Here is a 17,590-nt window from a genome sequence, read left to right on the forward strand (position 1 = left end):
TCATACATTAATGGATGCTATGGTTAACTTGTGCCAAGAAATTAATACCTTCATCATGGCCAGTATCCCCCTGAACTTCCAGGGTGTGGGGGGTCTCTGTTGGTGGATCTACAAGTTAAGGATCAAACAGGTAAGGTAGTTGAGCAGTAGCAATAAAAGTGAACTTATGAGTTTTTCAAAGAAAATAAAGAATTGACACACTTACTGTCAGAAAGAAATGAAACTGCTGTCACTTCAGGCTGAGTTGGAGGAATGTTTGAGACTGGCTCTCTGTGTGCTTAAGAAAAAATAGCAAAAAATGTCAACAAAAGCATCTCATTATACAAAGGATTTTATGATGTTATATATATATATATAGACATGTATCTATTAATCTATCCGTCTATCTATACATGTGTCTGTCTGAACAAAAACAAAATGTCTAGTTTAAAATAGTTGGAATATTGACATGCTAATAATGAGTGATGCACTGGGATTTTTTAAGAACTATATCATACTCTGTCCAAACACACTGGGGTCTTTAATTCCAAGTTGTGGAGCAATGGCAAGCAGCTGAGGAGGAACTGGCAATGGGACCTTTGCTGTAAGTTTGTGAACAAAAGGAAAAGAGTGTGACTTTCATTGTCTTTTTTTAATCTGGATGTCCTTGTTTAAATTAAAAGCAAAACAATATGTTTACCCTTCACAGAAGAAACAGCTGCAGCATGATCCCCAACCTGAGAAGGTCCTGAAATAGTTGCCGCTGGTTTACTCCTGCGAGCTGTAAAGAACAATTCTTTAATATTTTCTTCACAAATGCAATGCATTTAAGCTAACAATCTGGCATTACCTGTTTTCTATGTTGCCATTTGTATTTAGAGGCTCTAAAAACCTTTTGGTTAGATTGTGAACTGCTATTTATAGGAAGCTTCAAAACTAATGCTTTCACTTATACAATATGAAAACAGGTAAAGCACAATAACAATGTTTTAATCATAGTACCTGGCTGGTCAAGGATTTGGCATGTTAATATCTAAGCTTGATTTTTACAACAATATGACCATTTGCATGCCAAATCCTCAAATAGCAGTCAAAAAACGCATGCAAAAACAGAAAACACTTACCGTCATCGCCGACAAGTTAGTTCCTTAGGTTAGTGGGAGGGCAAAAGAACACACACATCAGAACATGCCGAACACGGCCAAAATAACAAACCAATGGAAAGAACACAGTAATGGAAGTCGAATTCTGTTGACAACAGAATCCTTCCTCCACACTGATGAAGAAAAACCTGTTGCTTGAGGTGCAGCCAGGACCCTGGGAACTGCTGCTGTTGATCCTAGATGCAGAAATGTCATTAGTTTCAACCATGTATAGTAAGAGCAAGTAAAGCAATATGTGAAAGCATTCCTCACTCACGTAGACTAGGGTCCAGTTTAGAAGGGGACAGATTTAACATTTCACCCTCAAGGTCCTTATCCTCCTCCATAGCTAGAGGTCCAAACAACATCAATTGAGTTAGAAACATTAAATGAACATATCAGAATCAATATTTGCTTGTTTCTGTGAGCTAACCAAGTGGGCCTGGCGTTGGTGTGGAGGCTGCCGTTGTGCTGGAGGCTGGAGGCTGGAGGTGTCTGGCTGGACTCAGTCCTCTGCTGCTTAAGGAGATACTGCTGGAGGTTGAACATCTTACTGTTCTTGATGCAGCTTCTCCCTAAGATGAAGGTAGCATAGCCATCAGCCCTGCTCTCCCAGATCTGCCTCCAGGTCTCCTTGGCTTGGGCTCCAAAGCCAACCAAGTTGTCCCCCTCTGATGCCACGGGTGGATCGGGCTTTCTAGAGAGGAGGTACGACCTGAGGTCCTCAATCTCCTTGAATTTTTTTGCATACTCAATGAAGGACAACAGGCTGGCTTTACTGAGGCCTTGAGGGTGAAAGCTCCCACTTTGCTCCTCCTCATCTACCTTATTGATGAGGTAGATGATGTAGCCCACATCATTCTCCAGGAGCCACTTATAGGACTTGCCCTTGTACTTCCCAAACTGGAGGATGTACTCCCCCATCACCTCCAGCTGGTCGGATACATCCCCTCCTCGCTGGAAAACCAAGGTGAGAGCATTAGTTTTCACCAAATCTGGTTTTTGAGGAGGGGACTTATCCTGAAGAGAGGGCTTGTTTTTTATTTTCATGGCCTCCTCAGATGGGTCCTGGCGTAGGTGGCCTGATGGACCCTTCCTAAAGGCCACTGACTTCTTTCCAGGAAAGAAGGTTACGGTTTGCTTCATCCTGTTCAGTGCACAATAAAATACAAGTCATATTATTTAGTATTAAAAAGTGTGATTAAATAGTTAATTAATCAGTTATTCATGTTTATAATGACTTGGATTTTTTATCATTGGGTAACAACACTTGATATTACATGCTAGATGGCTGGATAGCTACATAAAATACAATTCTTCATTACTTCAATAGCTAGAATCAGGCTTAAAATAATCACAGACAAGGATATTTGTTCAAACACACACATTAAAGGCAATTACAATCCCCAAATAACACATTATTTATTTATAAGAATAATAATAAATAATAAATAATTACATGGATCTCGTCTGTGTCTATGTGTTGGGGGTCATATTGTTTGGATACATTTATTTACATTTATTTAACTGGGAAAAAACACATTGAGATCAATAATCTCATTCAAAAGATTTTGCTTATCTGTAAGCACATTGTGTTGAAATGAAAAATGCAATAAAGATAAAATTTTATTCAAAATGATCAATACGTCCTTCTGAAAAAAATAAACTAAAGCAAAGTTTCCACACCGATAATGTTTGAGCTACTACAGTACGAAGGGTTTCAAATATCGTATAAATCTCAAGTAAAAAGTAAAAGAAACAAAGATATATGCTTCTGGACATTGTCAGCAAGAGAGAAAAGGGAAAAATGAATGACCAATAACAAAATAACCTAATATAGCAGGTAAGAGACGTACCAAAGAATGCACGTTACCTATAACAGGCTACTTTGCAATGTTAGCAAAAATAACTCAGATCCTGCTCATTTTTGTCATCAAAACTTAATAACTCAATAAAACATGTAATATTAGTGAAGTAATATTAATAAATTAAGTTTAAAAAAAGCCAGACTTACGTTTGATTAGTTCGATTCGTTTTTGAAAGTGTCTTGTCAAAAATGGCGATCACTCAACTGGCAAAACAACGGAGGTCTCTGTCCTGCTGCAAATGTTTCTCTGGCTGTCATTCTAACATCACTGTGGTCCTTACCTGTACCAAAAGGGTGAAACAGCGCCCCCAAAACCTCCATAGTGGCCGGAAATATATTACATCCGTAGTGGTAAGAACTACCATAGAGAATGAATGGGAAAAGTTAAGGGAGTTAAGGACTACTATACGCGGTGCCCGCGCGAAAGGTCCCCGGTTCGAAACCGGGCGGAAACACCATCTATGCTCTTGGACTTCATGACTGAACTCTACATGCACTCTGTCAACCCATCACATGACCTGCTTATGGAGATTGGCTTTTGCTTCATGGACTGGGGCTTCATGTGAAAGCAATAGTCAGAGATTAATGATTTCCCTCAACCTCTCCATTTCTAATCTTTTTTTCTGTTTGATCCTCCCTCTCTTGCCCTTTTCTTATTGTCCCAATCTTTTTTGTTTTCATCCTGAAGGAAACTGTTACCTCACTTGTATAGAATCATGCATTGCCTGTCTCGGCTTTGGAGTGGTGTCATTCTTAGTGAATAGTCATTAGCAGGTAGGAAACAGGCCAGTTGGCCAGCATTTGAAGAGAGATCGGTTAAGAAAGTAGCTAAAACACCCCTTTCATGGCAACGTGAACATTGTTGTGTGTTTCCGTAGTGTAGTGGTCATCACGTTCGCCTAACACGCGAAAGGTCCCCGGTTCGAAACCGGGCGGAAACAAGCTGCTGAGCCTTTTAATGGGGCATGTCCTTAGGTAAAGGGCATTAAAGGTCAACGAGATAAAATCAAGAGACAGCCAACACTACTGAAGCACTAGACCAGCAGCACCCGCTTCAAGAGACAACTCTGTGTACAAATGCACCATTTCAAGAGCTTCCGGCCTCTGTAGAAAATGTGTTGGGGCTGACGCCCCGATACATTTATCAACTTGGCTGTTTTGTTGGAGACCACACTGTTTGGGCATAGGAGACACACTCAAGAAAATATTGGCAATCTGCTGAAGCAGCAGCACCCTCTTCCAGAAGAACATTTGGGGGGAAAAATGCTTACAGCACCTGGTATTCCCAGGCGGTCTCCCATCCAAGTACTAACCAGGTCTAACCCTGCTTAGCTTCCAAGATCAGACGTGCTCAGGGTGGTATGGCCGTAAGCCACAACTCTGTGTACAAACGCACCATTTCAAGAGCTGCCAGCCTCTGCACAAAATGTGTTGGGGCTGACGCCCCGACACATTTATCAACTTGGCTGTTTTGTTGGAGACCACACTGTTTGGGCATAGGAGACACACTCAAGAAAATACTGGCAATCTGCTGAAGCAGCAGCACCCTCTTCGAGAAGAACATTTGGGGGGAAGAATGCTTATAGCGCTTGGTATTACCAGGCGGTCTCCCATCCAAGTACTAACCAGGCCCAACCCTGCTTAGCTTCTGAGATCAGATGAGATCGGGCGTGCTCAGGGTGGTATGGCCGTAAGCCGCAACTCTGTGTACAAACGCACCATTTCAAGAGCTGCCAGCCTGTGATCCCAGCTCAAGATGAGAGCCAGCTTGGAGCCCCAGCGATGGCATGTACAGGCTTAGGTGCTGACAGACAGCATAAGTCTCCCCGTCGGGGAATCGAACCCCGGTCTTCCGCGTGACAGGCGGAGATACTGTCCACTATACTAACGAGGACTCACGCAAGCCAAACTGCTCGTTGCCTGCCCAGCCCCAGATAACTGTGTTTCAGTGTAGCAGCAATGCATAGACATCCAGAGGCCAGCATGACCAACTACGGTATCCAATGTACTACAAGCAGCAACTCCAGTGCCTAATACCGCCTGCTGCACAATCCACGAAGCACAAACAGTCACCAGAGTTGCAGCCAGTGTTTAAGGTCTCAAGTCTCCAAATGTTAGGATAAGGTCATTGGGGTGCTATGTGAATGGATTCACGCCCCTAGTGTGCATCAAATACACAGCCAGTTTCCGTAGTGTAGTGGTTATCACGTTCGCCTCACACGCGAAAGGTCCCCGGTTCGACACCGGGCGGAAACACCATCTATTCTCTTGGACTTCATGACTAAACTCTACATGCACTTTGTCAACCCATCACATGACCTGCTTATGGAGATTGGCTTTTGCTTCATGGACTGGGGCTCTCACTCTGGTCCACAACAACAAATGCTGCGGACAGGAACTGGCAAAAGGAGCTGTATAGGGGATGATGCTCAGAGACACACTCCCTGGTGAAACGTCTCATGCAATGGAACAAGTCTAACTTGATGGTGATGTCTTTGTTAAACTTGCTCCTGGATGCACAAGTGTTAATCAGGTTTCCTGAAGTTGCCTCTGTCACAATAGCCTCTGTTGTCCTCCAGCTGTCCCATGAGAGGTGCTCCTGAGGCCTAGAGTCCAGGACCTTAAAGGCAGCACAGCAGTCCCTATAAAAATAAAAAGTACTTTCATTCCATGCAAAATTATTTTACACTGCTGTACAAAACTCCTTGTTCCTTGTTCTGTTTTACTCAGCAAAGATGGTGAATAAAATAATAAATAATGATAATAATAATAAATGGTGAATAAATTTAAAAAAAAAAAAGAACGTTATGAATGACAAAGTCTTTATACCCATCCACCCACTGGAATTTGGCCTTCTCCACTCCAGCTGCAGAGTACCGTCCAGCCAGACCCTCATACATCGGATGAAGTGACTGATCGCATTCTGACTGGAGCATCACCCAGCTCAGGATCATCCAGTTCTCGTTCATGATGGCATAGGAAGACATGGTGCCAGATGAGAGCGCCACCTTCCTTGCCACCTTCCTGGTGTGATCTGACCTGAGTGCCTGTCCAAAGGTCCCTTGAAGCAGCAGAGTGAGCAGCTGCTCCTGCCTCTTATACTCACTGACCAGGCAGTCGACCAGGTAGTGAGCAGAGACGGATACTCCACACCAGCCGTCAGAATCAGCGTACCCACCAAATGGAGCAGGAGTGTCACTCTGTCTGAGGAGCCCAGTGATGGTCCTTTGGCCGTACACTCCTGCCTCAGCATCTCTGACGTTCTGGATGCTGTGCAGGTAGGCCAGGTGGGCTCTCTCAAACTTCAAGTGAAGTGCCTCTGTCAGCTGCTTGGCCATGTCCTCTGCTGATCTGCCACTGCGCCTCAGCTCATCCATCACCGATCTGCAGATGACCTTTTTGTGAGTGAGGACAGCGGGGACAATGTTCTGGAGGCGCTTTGGCAGCTTCTCCAGCCACTGGGGCTTATCAGCATGCCAGCTCTTCTTGCAAGCCTTGCACATAAGTCATGAGGCTAGAAGATAATACTGGCCACTGGTGCCAATGATCACCCTTGGCCTCCCAGCGCCCGAGGAAGCCACCTGTGGTTTTAAACAATCATGAAGACAGGGTAGCACCTGGTTATTTCGGGCCCTCTCCGTGATACTGTGCTCTGGCTTCCAAATGAAGAAAGGATGGAGCTGGAAGTACTTGGGTGAGGGCAAATCATGGATGGAATCTACTAGCTCGGGCTGAGGTGGATAACGCCACAGGGAGAGCATATTCATATACTGGATGCGACCCTGGCCACAGGCCAAGTGCTTCCATCTCTGCCTTCATCCATATTCTCTGCTGTTGAGAACAATTCCACCTTTCGACATCCTGATCATATGCTGGGACAGTCACTCCAGGCTGTGGGACAGGAGGCACTGGACACGGCTGAGCTGTCCACACAAAGTATATAAAATATAACAGTACATTCTCATTTTAAAAAATGAACAAAATGAAAGCTAGTTGTACTTTAATGAATGTGCTATGGTTAACCTGTGCCAAAGAAATGAATACCTTCATCATGGATAGTATCCCCCTGCACTTCTGCAGGGGGGAAAATCTCTGATGATGCTGGTATGGACACTCTAGGCTGTGGACTAGGAGGCTCTGGACAAGGCTGAGCTGTAAAACACAAATTACGTCAAATATTACAGTACAATTTCATTTAAAGAAATAATGTAGCACGACTATCTTTCATTAAATGAAAGACAGTCATACATTAATGGATGCTATGGTTAACTTGTGCCAAGAAATTAATACCTTCATCATGGCCAGTATCCCCCTGAACTTCCAGGGTGTGGGGGGTCTCTGTTGGTGGATCTACAAGTTAAGGATCAAACAGGTAAGGTAGTTGAGCAGTAGCAATAAAAGTGAACTTATGAGTTTTTCAAAGAAAATAAAGAATTGACACACTTACTGTCAGAAAGAAATGAAACTGCTGTCACTTCAGGCTGAGTTGGAGGAATGTTTGAGACTGGCTCTCTGTGTGCTTAAGAAAAAAATAGCAAAAAAGTCAACAAAAGCATCTCATTATACAAAGGATTTTATGATGTTATATATATATATATAGACATGTATCTATTAATCTATCCGTCTATCTATACATGTGTCTGTCTGAACAAAAACAAAATGTCTAGTTTAAAATAGTTGGAATATTGACATGCTAATAATGAGTGATGCACTGGGATTTTTTAAGAACTATATCATACTCTGTCCAAACACACTGGGGTCTTTAATTCCAAGTTGTGGAGCAATGGCAAGCAGCTGAGGAGGAACTGGCAATGGGACCTTTGCTGTAAGTTTGTGAACAAAAGGAAAAGAGTGTGACTTTCATTGTCTTTTTTTAATCTGGATGTCCTTGTTTAAATTAAAAGCAAAACAATATGTTTACCCTTCACAGAAGAAACAGCTGCAGCATGATCCCCAACCTGAGAAGGTCCTGAAATAGTTGCCGCTGGTTTACTCCTAGCTGTAAAGAACAATTCTTTAATATTTTCTTCACAAATGCAATGCATTTAAGCTAACAATCTGGCATTACCTGTTTTCTATGTTGCCATTTGTATTTAGAGGCTCTAAAAACCTTTTGGTTAGATTGTGAACTGCTATTTATAGGAAGCTTCAAAACTAATGCTTTCACTTATACAATATGAAAACAGGTAAAGCACAATAACAATGTTTTAATCATAGTACCTGGCTGGTCAAGGATTTGGCATGTTAATATCTAAGCTTGATTTTACAACAATATGACCATTTGCATGCCAAATCCTCAAATAGCAGTCAAAAAACGCATGCAAAAACAGAAAACACTTACCGTCATCGCCGACAAGTTAGTTCCTTAGGTTAGTGGGAGGGCAAAAGAACACACACATCAGAACATGCCGGAACACGGCCAAAATAACAAACCAATGGAAAGAACACAGTAATGGAAGTCGAATTCTGTTGACAACAGAATCCTTCCTCCACACTGATGAAGAAAAACCTGTTGCTTGAGGTGCAGCCAGGACCCTGGGAACTGCTGCTGTTGATCCTAGATGCAGAAATGTCATTAGTTTCAACCATGTATAGTAAGAGCAAGTAAAGCAATATGTGAAAGCATTCCTCACTCACGTAGACTAGGGTCCAGTTTAGAAGGGGACAGATTTAACATTTCACCCTCAAGGTCCTTATCCTCCTCCATAGCTAGAGGTCCAAACAACATCAATTGAGTTAGAAACATTAAATGAACATATCAGAATCAATATTTGCTTGTTTCTGTGAGCTAACCAAGTGGGCCTGGCGTTGGTGTGGAGGCTGCCGTTGTGCTGGAGGCTGGAGGCTGGAGGTGTCTGGCTGGACTCAGTCCTCTGCTGCTTAAGGAGATACTGCTGGAGGTTGAACATCTTACTGTTCTTGATGCAGCTTCTCCCTAAGATGAAGGTAGCATAGCCATCAGCCCTGCTCTCCCAGATCTGCCTCCAGGTCTCCTTGGCTTGGGCTCCAAAGCCAACCAAGTTGTCCCCCTCTGATGCCACGGGTGGATCGGGCTTTCTAGAGAGGAGGTACGACCTGAGGTCCTCAATCTCCTTGAATTTTTTTGCATACTCAATGAAGGACAACAGGCTGGCTTTACTGAGGCCTTGAGGGTGAAAGCTCCCACTTTGCTCCTCCTCATCTACCTTATTGATGAGGTAGATGATGTAGCCCACATCATTCTCCAGGAGCCACTTATAGGACTTGCCCTTGTACTTCCCAAACTGGAGGATGTACTCCCCCATCACCTCCAGCTGGTCGGATACATCCCCTCCTCGCTGGAAAACCAAGGTGAGAGCATTAGTTTTCACCAAATCTGGTTTTTGAGGAGGGGACTTATCCTGAAGAGAGGGCTTGTTTTTTATTTTCATGGCCTCCTCAGATGGGTCCTGGCGTAGGTGGCCTGATGGACCCTTCCTAAAGGCCACTGACTTCTTTCCAGGAAAGAAGGTTACGGTTTGCTTCATCCTGTTCAGTGCACAATAAAATACAAGTCATATTATTTAGTATTAAAAAGTGTGATTAAATAGTTAATTAATCAGTTATTCATGTTTATAATGACTTGGATTTTTTATCATTGGGTAACAACACTTGATATTACATGCTAGATGGCTGGATAGCTACATAAAATACAATTCTTCATTACTTCAATAGCTAGAATCAGGCTTAAAATAATCACAGACAAGGATATTTGTTCAAACACACACATTAAAGGCAATTACAATCCCCAAATAACACATTATTTATTTATAAGAATAATAATAAATAATAAATAATTACATGGATCTCGTCTGTGTCTATGTGTTGGGGGTCATATTGTTTGGATACATTTATTTACATTTATTTAACTGGGAAAAAACACATTGAGATCAATAATCTCATTCAAAAGATTTTGCTTATCTGTAAGCACATTGTGTTGAAATGAAAAATGCAATAAAGATAAAATTTTATTCAAAATGATCAATACGTCCTTCTGAAAAAAATAAACTAAAGCAAAGTTTCCACACCGATAATGTTTGAGCTACTACAGTACGAAGGGTTTCAAATATCGTATAAATCTCAAGTAAAAAAAGTAAAAGAAACAAAGATATATGCTTCTGGACATTGTCAGCAAGAGAGAAAAGGGAAAATGAATGACCAATAACAAAATAACCTAATATAGCAGGTAAGAGACGCAAAAGAATGCACGTTACCTATAACAGGCTACTTTGCAATGTTAGCAAAAATAACTCAGATCCTGCCTCATTTTTGTCATCAAAACTTAATAATAACTCAATAAAACATGTAATATTAGTGAAGTAATATTACAAATTAAAGTTTAAAAAAGCCAGACTTACGCTTGATTAGTTCGATTCGTTTTGAAAGTGTCTTGTCAAAAATGGCGATCACTCAACTGGCAAAACAACGGAGGTCTCTGTCCTGCTGCAAATGTTTCTCTGGCTGTCATTCTAACATCACTGTGGTCCTTACCTGTACCAAAAGGGTGAAACAGCGCCCCCAAAACCTCCATAGTGGCCGGAAATATATTACATCCGTAGTGGTAAGAACTACCATAGAGAATGAATGGGAAAAGTTAAGGGAGTTAAGGACTACTATTGCCCGCGCGAAAGGTCTCCGGTTCGAAACCGGGCGGAAACACCATCTATGCTCTTGGACTTCATGACTGAACTCTACATGCACTCTGTCAACCCATCACATGACCTGCTTATGGAGATTGGCTTTTGCTTCATGGACTGGGGCTTCATGTGAAAGCAATAGTCAGAGATTAATGATTTCCCTCAACCTCTCCATTTCTAATCTTTTTTCTGTTTGATCCTCCCTCTCTTGCCCTTTTCTTATTGTCCCAATCTTTTTTGTTTTCATCCTGAAGGAAACTGTTACCTCACTTGTATAGAATCATGCATTGCCTGTCTCGGCTTTGGAGTGGTGTCATTCTTAGTGAATAGTCATTAGCAGGTAGGAAACAGGCCAGTTGGCCAGCATTTGAAGAGAGATCGGTTAAGAAAGTAGCATAAACACCCCTTTCATGGCAACGTGAACATTGTTGTGTGTTTCCGTAGTGTAGTGGTCATCACGTTCGCCTAACACGCGAAAGGTCCCCGGTTCGAAACCGGGCGGAAACAAGCTGCTGAGCCTTTTAATGGGGCATGTCCTTAGGTAAAGGGCATTAAAGGTCAACTAGATAAAATCAAGAGACAGCCAACACTACTGAAGCACTAGACCAGCAGCACCCTCTTCAAGAGACAACTCTGTGTACAAATGCACCATTTCAAGAGCTTCCGGCCTCTGTAGAAAATGTGTTGCGGCTGACGCCCCGATACATTTATCAACTTGGTTGTATTGTTGGAGACCACACTGTTTGGGCATAGGAGACACACTCAAGAAAATATTGGCAATCTGCTGAAGCAGCAGCACCCTCTTCCAGAAGAACATTTGGGGGGAAAAATGCTTACAGCACCTGGTATTCCCAGGCGGTCTCCCATCCAAGTACTAACCAGGTCTAACCCTGCTTAGCTTCCAAGATCAGACGTGCTCAGGGTGGTATGGCCGTAAGCCACAACTCTGTGTACAAACGCACCATTTCAAGAGCTGCCAGCCTCTGCACAAAATGTGTTGGGGCTGACGCCCCGACACATTTATCAACTTGGCTGTTTTGTTGGGGACCACACTGTTTGGGCATAGGAGACACACTCAAGAAAATACTGGCAATCTGCTGAAGCAGCAGCACCCTCTTCTAGAAGAACATTTGGGGGGAAAAATGCTTATAGCGCTTGGTATTACCAGGCGGTCTCCCATCCAAGTACTAACCAGGCCCAACCCTGCTTAGCTTCTGAGATCAGATGAGATCGGGCGTGCTCAGGGTGGTATGGCCGTAAGCCGCAACTCTGTGTACAAACGCACCATTTCAAGAGCTGCCAGCCTGTGATCCCAGCTCAAGATGAGAGCCAGCTTGGAGCCCCAGCGATGGCATGTACAGGCTTAGGTGCTGACAGACAGCATAAGTCTCCCCGTCGGGGAATCGAACCCCGGTCTTCCGCGTGACAGGCGGAGATACTGTCCACTATACTAACGAGGACTCACGCAAGCCAAACTGCTCGTTGCCTGCCCAGCCCCAGATAACTGTGTTTCAGTGTAGCAGCAATGCATAGACATCCAGAGGCCAGCATGACCAACTACGGTATCCAATGTACTACAAGCAGCAACTCCAGTGCCTAATACCGCCTGCTGCACAATCCACGAAGCACAAACAGTCACCAGAGTTGCAGCCAGTGTTTAAGGTCTCAAGTCTCCAAATGTTAGGATAAGGTCATTGGGGTGCTATGTGAATGGATTCACGCCCCTAGTGTGCATCAAATACACAGCCAGTTTCCGTAGTGTAGTGGTTATCACGTTCGCCTCACACGCGAAAGGTCCCCGGTTCGACACCGGGCGGAAACACCATCTATTCTCTTGGACTTCATCACTAAACTCTACATGCACTTTGTCAACCCATCACATGACCTGCTTATGGAGATTGGCTTTTGCTTCATGGACTGGGGCTCTCACTCTGGTCCACAACAACAAATGCTGCGGACAGGAACTGGCAAAAGGAGCTGTATAGGGGATGATGCTCAGAGACACACTCCCTGGTGAAACGTCTCATGCAATGGAACAAGTCTAACTTGATGGTGATGTCTTTGTTAAACTTGCTCCTGGATGCACAAGTGTTAATCAGGTTTCCTGAAGTTGCCTCTGTCACAATAGCCTCTGTTGTCCTCCAGCTGTCCCATGAGAGGTGCTCCTGAGGCCTAGAGTCCAGGACCTTAAAGGCAGCACAGCAGTCCCTATAAAAATAAAAAGTACTTTCATTCCATGCAAAATTATTTTACACTGCTGTACAAAACTCCTTGTTCCTTGTTCTGTTTTACTCAGCAAAGATGGTGAATAAAATAATAAATAATGATAATAATAATAAATGGTGAATAAATTTAAAAAAAAAAAAGAACGTTATGAATGACAAAGTCTTTATACCCATCCACCCACTGGAATTTGGCCTTCTCCACTCCAGCTGCAGAGTACCGTCCAGCCAGACCCTCATACATCGGATGAAGTGACTGATCGCATTCTGACTGGAGCATCACCCAGCTCAGGATCATCCAGTTCTCGTTCATGATGGCATAGGAAGACATGGTGCCAGATGAGAGCGCCACCTTCCTTGCCACCTTCCTGGTGTGATCTGACCTGAGTGCCTGTCCAAAGGTCCCTTGAAGCAGCAGAGTGAGCAGCTGCTCCTGCCTCTTATACTCACTGACCAGGCAGTCGACCAGGTAGTGAGCAGAGACGGATACTCCACACCAGCCGTCAGAATCAGCGTACCCACCAAATGGAGCAGGAGTGTCACTCTGTCTGAGGAGCCCAGTGATGGTCCTTTGGCCATACACTCCTGCCTCAGCATCTCTGACGTTCTGGATGCTGTGCAGGTAGGCCAGGTGGGCTCTCTCAAACTTCAAGTGAAGTGCCTCTGTCAGCTGCTTGGCCATGTCCTCTGCTGATCTGCCACTGCGCCTCAGCTCATCCATCACCGATCTGCAGATGACCTTTTTGTGAGTGAGGACAGCGGGGACAATGTTCTGGAGGCGCTTTGGCAGCTTCTCCAGCCACTGGGGCTTATCAGCATGCCAGCTCTTCTTGCAAGCCTTGCACATAAGTCATGAGGCTAGAAGATAATACTGGCCACTGGTGCCAATGATCACCCTTGGCCTCCCAGCGCCCGAGGAAGCCACCTGTGGTTTTAAACAATCATGAAGACAGGGTAGCACCTGGTTATTTCGGGCCCTCTCCGTGATACTGTGCTCTGGCTTCCAAATGAAGAAAGGATGGAGCTGGAAGTACTTGGGTGAGGGCAAATCATGAATGGAATCTACTAGCTCGGGCTGAGGTGGATAACGCCACAGGGAGAGCATATTCATATACTGGATGCGACCCTGGCCACAGGCCAAGTGCTTCCACCTCTGCCTTCATCCATATTCTCTGCTGTTGAGAACAATTCCACCTTTCGACATCCTGATCATATGCTGGGACAGTCACTCCAGGCTGTGGGACAGGAGGCACTGGACACGGCTGAGCTGTCCACACAAAGTATATAAAATATAACAGTACATTCTCATTTTAAAAAATGAACAAAATGAAAGCTAGTTGTACTTTAATGAATGTGCTATGGTTAACCTGTGCCAAAGAAATGAATACCTTCATCATGGATAGTATCCCCCTGCACTTCTGCAGGGGGGAAAATCTCTGATGATGCTGGTATGGACACTCTAGGCTGTGGACTAGGAGGCTCTGGACAAGGCTGAGCTGTAAAACACAAATTACGTCAAATATTACAGTACAATTTCATTTAAAGAAATAATGTAGCAATACGACTATCTTTCATTAAATGAAAGACAGTCATACATTAATGGATGCTATGGTTAACTTGTGCCAAGAAATTAATACCTTCATCATGGCCAGTATCCCCCTGAACTTCCAGGGTGTGGGGGGTCTCTGTTGGTGGATCTACAAGTTAAGGATCAAACAGGTAAGGTAGTTGAGCAGTAGCAATAAAAGTGAACTTATGAGTTTTTCAAAGAAAATAAAGAATTGACACACTTACTGTCAGAAAGAAATGAAACTGCTGTCACTTCAGGCTGAGTTGGAGGAATGTTTGAGACTGGCTCTCTGTGTGCTTAAGAAAAAATAGCAAAAAATGTCAACAAAAGCATCTCATTATACAAAGGATTTTATGATGTTATATATATATATATATTGACATGTATCTATTAATCTATCCGTCTATCTATACATGTGTCTGTCTGAACAAAAACAAAATGTCTAGTTTAAAATAGTTGGAATATTGACATGCTAATAATGAGTGATGCACTGGGATTTTTTAAGAACTATATCATACTCTGTCCAAACACACTGGGGTCTTTAATTCCAAGTTGTGGAGCAATGGCAAGCAGCTGAGGAGGAACTGGCAATGGGACCTTTGCTGTAAGTTTGTGAACAAAAGGAAAAGAGTGTGACTTTCATTGTCTTTTTTTAATCTGGATGTCCTTGTTTAAATTAAAAGCAAAACAATATGTTTACCCTTCACAGAAGAAACAGCTGCAGCATGATCCCCAACCTGAGAAGGTCCTGAAATAGTTGCCGCTGGTTTACTCCTGCGAGCTGTAAAGAACAATTCTTTAATATTTTCTTCACAAATGCAATGCATTTAAGCTAACAATCTGGCATTACCTGTTTTCTATGTTGCCATTTGTATTTAGAGGCTCTAAAAAACCTTTTTGGTTAGATTGTGAACTGCTATTTATAGGAAGCTTCAAAAACTAATGCTTTCACTTATACAATATGAAAACAGGTAAAGCACAATAACAATGTTTTAATCATAGTACCTGGCTGGTCAAGGATTTGGCATGTTAATATCTAAGCTTGATTTTTACAACAATATGACCATTTGCATGCCAAATCCTCAAATAGCAGTCAAAAAACGCATGCAATTGAGTTAGAAACATTAAATGAACATATCAGAATCAATATTTGCTTGTTTCTGTGAGCTAACCAAGTGGGCCTGGCGTTGGTGTGGAGGCTGCCGTTGTGCTGGAGGCTGGAGGCTGGAGGTGTCTGGCTGGACTCAGTCCTCTGCTGCTTAAGGAGATACTGCTGGAGGTTGAACATCTTACTGTTCTTGATGCAGCTTCTCCCTAAGATGAAGGTAGCATAGCCATCAGCCCTGCTCTCCCAGATCTGCCTCCAGGTCTCCTTGGCTTGGGCTCCAAAGCCAACCAAGTTGTCCCCCTCTGATGCCACGGGTGGATCGGGCTTTCTAGAGAGGAGGTACGACCTGAGGTCCTCAATCTCCTTGAATTTTTTTGCATACTCAATGAAGGACAACAGGCTGGCTTTACTGAGGCCTTGAGGGTGAAAGCTCTCACTTTGCTCCTCCTCATCTACCTTATTGATGAGGTAGATGATGTAGCCCACATCATTCTCCAGGAGCCACTTATAGGACTTGCCCTTGTACTTCCCAAACTGGAGGATGTACTCCCCCATCACCTCCAGCTGGTCGGATACATCCCCTCCTCGCTGGAAAACCAAGGTGAGAGCATTAGTTTTCACCAAATCTGGTTTTTGAGGAGGGGACTTATCCTGAAGAGAGGGCTTGTTTTTTATTTTCATGGCCTCCTCAGATGGGTCCTGGCGTAGGTGGCCTGATGGACCCTTCCTAAAGGCCACTGACTTCTTTCCAGGAAAGAAGGTTACGGTTTGCTTCATCCTGTTCAGTGCACAATAAAATACAAGTCATATTATTTAGTATTAAAAAGTGTGATTAAATAGTTAATTAATCAGTTATTCATGTTTATAATGACTTGGATTTTTTATCATTGGGTAACAACACTTGATATTACATGCTAGATGGCTGGATAGCTACATAAAATACAATTCTTCATTACTTCAATAGCTAGAATCAGGCTTAAAATAATCACAGACAAGGATATTTGTTCAAACACACACATTAAAGGCAATTACAATCCCCAAATAACACATTATTTATTTATAAGAATAATAATAAATAATAAATAATTACATGGATCTCGTCTGTGTCTATGTGTTGGGGGTCATATTGTTTGGATACATTTATTTACATTTATTTAACTGGGAAAAAACACATTGAGATCAATAATCTCATTCAAAAGATTTTGCTTATCTGTAAGCACATTGTGTTGAAATGAAAAATGCAATAAAGATAAAATTTTATTCAAAATGATCAATACGTCCTTCTGAAAAAAATAAACTAAAGCAAAGTTTCCACACCGATAATGTTTGAGCTACTACAGTACGAAGGGTTTCAAATATCGTATAAATCTCAAGTAAAAAAAGTAAAAGAAACAAAGATATATGCTTCTGGACATTGTCAGCAAGAGAGAAAAGGGAAAAATGAATGACCAATAACAAAATAACCTAATATAGCAGGTAAGAGACGTACCAAAGAATGCACGTTACCTATAACAGGCTACTTTGCAATGTTAGCAAAAATAACTCAGATCCTGCTCATTTTTGTCATCAAAACTTAATAACTCAATAAAACATGTAATATTAGTGAAGTAATATTAATAAATTAAGTTTAAAAAAAAGCCAGACTTACGTTTGATTAGTTCGATTCGTTTTTGAAAGTGTCTTGTCAAAAATGGCGATCACTCAACTGGCAAAACAACGGAGGTCTCTGTCCTGCTGCAAATGTTTCTCTGGCTGTCATTCTAACATCACTGTGGTCCTTACCTGTACCAAAAGGGTGAAACAGCGCCCCCAAAACCTCCATAGTGGCCGGAAATATATTACATCCGTAGTGGTAAGAACTACCATAGAGAATGAATGGGAAAAGTTAAGGGAGTTAAGGACTACTATACGCGGTGCCCGCGCGAAAGGTCCCCGGTTCGAAACCGGGCGGAAACACCATCTATGCTCTTGGACTTCATGACTGAACTCTACATGCACTCTGTCAACCCATCACATGACCTGCTTATGGAGATTGGCTTTTGCTTCA

At 42.8% G+C, this 17,590-nt stretch overlaps 6 non-coding genes and 4 pseudogenes across 6 annotated transcripts; 4 read left to right on the plus strand and 6 right to left on the minus strand.

Annotated features, from left to right (window-relative positions):
• The first annotated feature begins 3,856 nt into the window (after positions 1-3,856).
• Positions 3,857-3,929, plus strand: trnav-aac. Its single transcript has one exon. It is a non-coding gene; the product is annotated as a tRNA-Val (tRNA).
• Positions 3,930-4,252: 323 nt separating this feature from the next.
• Positions 4,253-4,361, minus strand: LOC121522047 (annotated as a pseudogene).
• Positions 4,362-4,565: 204 nt separating this feature from the next.
• LOC121522028 lies at positions 4,566-4,684 on the minus strand (annotated as a pseudogene).
• Positions 4,685-4,810: 126 nt separating this feature from the next.
• Positions 4,811-4,882, minus strand: trnad-guc. The gene has a single exon. It is a non-coding gene; the product is annotated as a tRNA-Asp (tRNA).
• Positions 4,883-5,171: 289 nt separating this feature from the next.
• Positions 5,172-5,244, plus strand: trnav-cac. The gene has a single exon. It is a non-coding gene; the product is annotated as a tRNA-Val (tRNA).
• A 5,833-nt stretch (positions 5,245-11,077) lies between these two features.
• On the plus strand, positions 11,078-11,150 carry trnav-aac. The gene has a single exon. It is a non-coding gene; the product is annotated as a tRNA-Val (tRNA).
• Positions 11,151-11,473: 323 nt separating this feature from the next.
• LOC121522048 lies at positions 11,474-11,582 on the minus strand (annotated as a pseudogene).
• Positions 11,583-11,786: 204 nt separating this feature from the next.
• LOC121522029 lies at positions 11,787-11,905 on the minus strand (annotated as a pseudogene).
• Positions 11,906-12,031: 126 nt separating this feature from the next.
• Positions 12,032-12,103, minus strand: trnad-guc. The gene has a single exon. It is a non-coding gene; the product is annotated as a tRNA-Asp (tRNA).
• Positions 12,104-12,392: 289 nt separating this feature from the next.
• On the plus strand, positions 12,393-12,465 carry trnav-cac. Its single transcript has one exon. It is a non-coding gene; the product is annotated as a tRNA-Val (tRNA).
• The last annotated feature ends 5,125 nt before the right edge of the window (positions 12,466-17,590 follow it).

This window comes from Cheilinus undulatus, linkage group 14 (genome assembly GCF_018320785.1).
Source record: "Cheilinus undulatus linkage group 14, ASM1832078v1, whole genome shotgun sequence".
In the NCBI taxonomy this organism is placed as follows: Eukaryota; Metazoa; Chordata; class Actinopteri; order Labriformes; family Labridae; genus Cheilinus; species Cheilinus undulatus.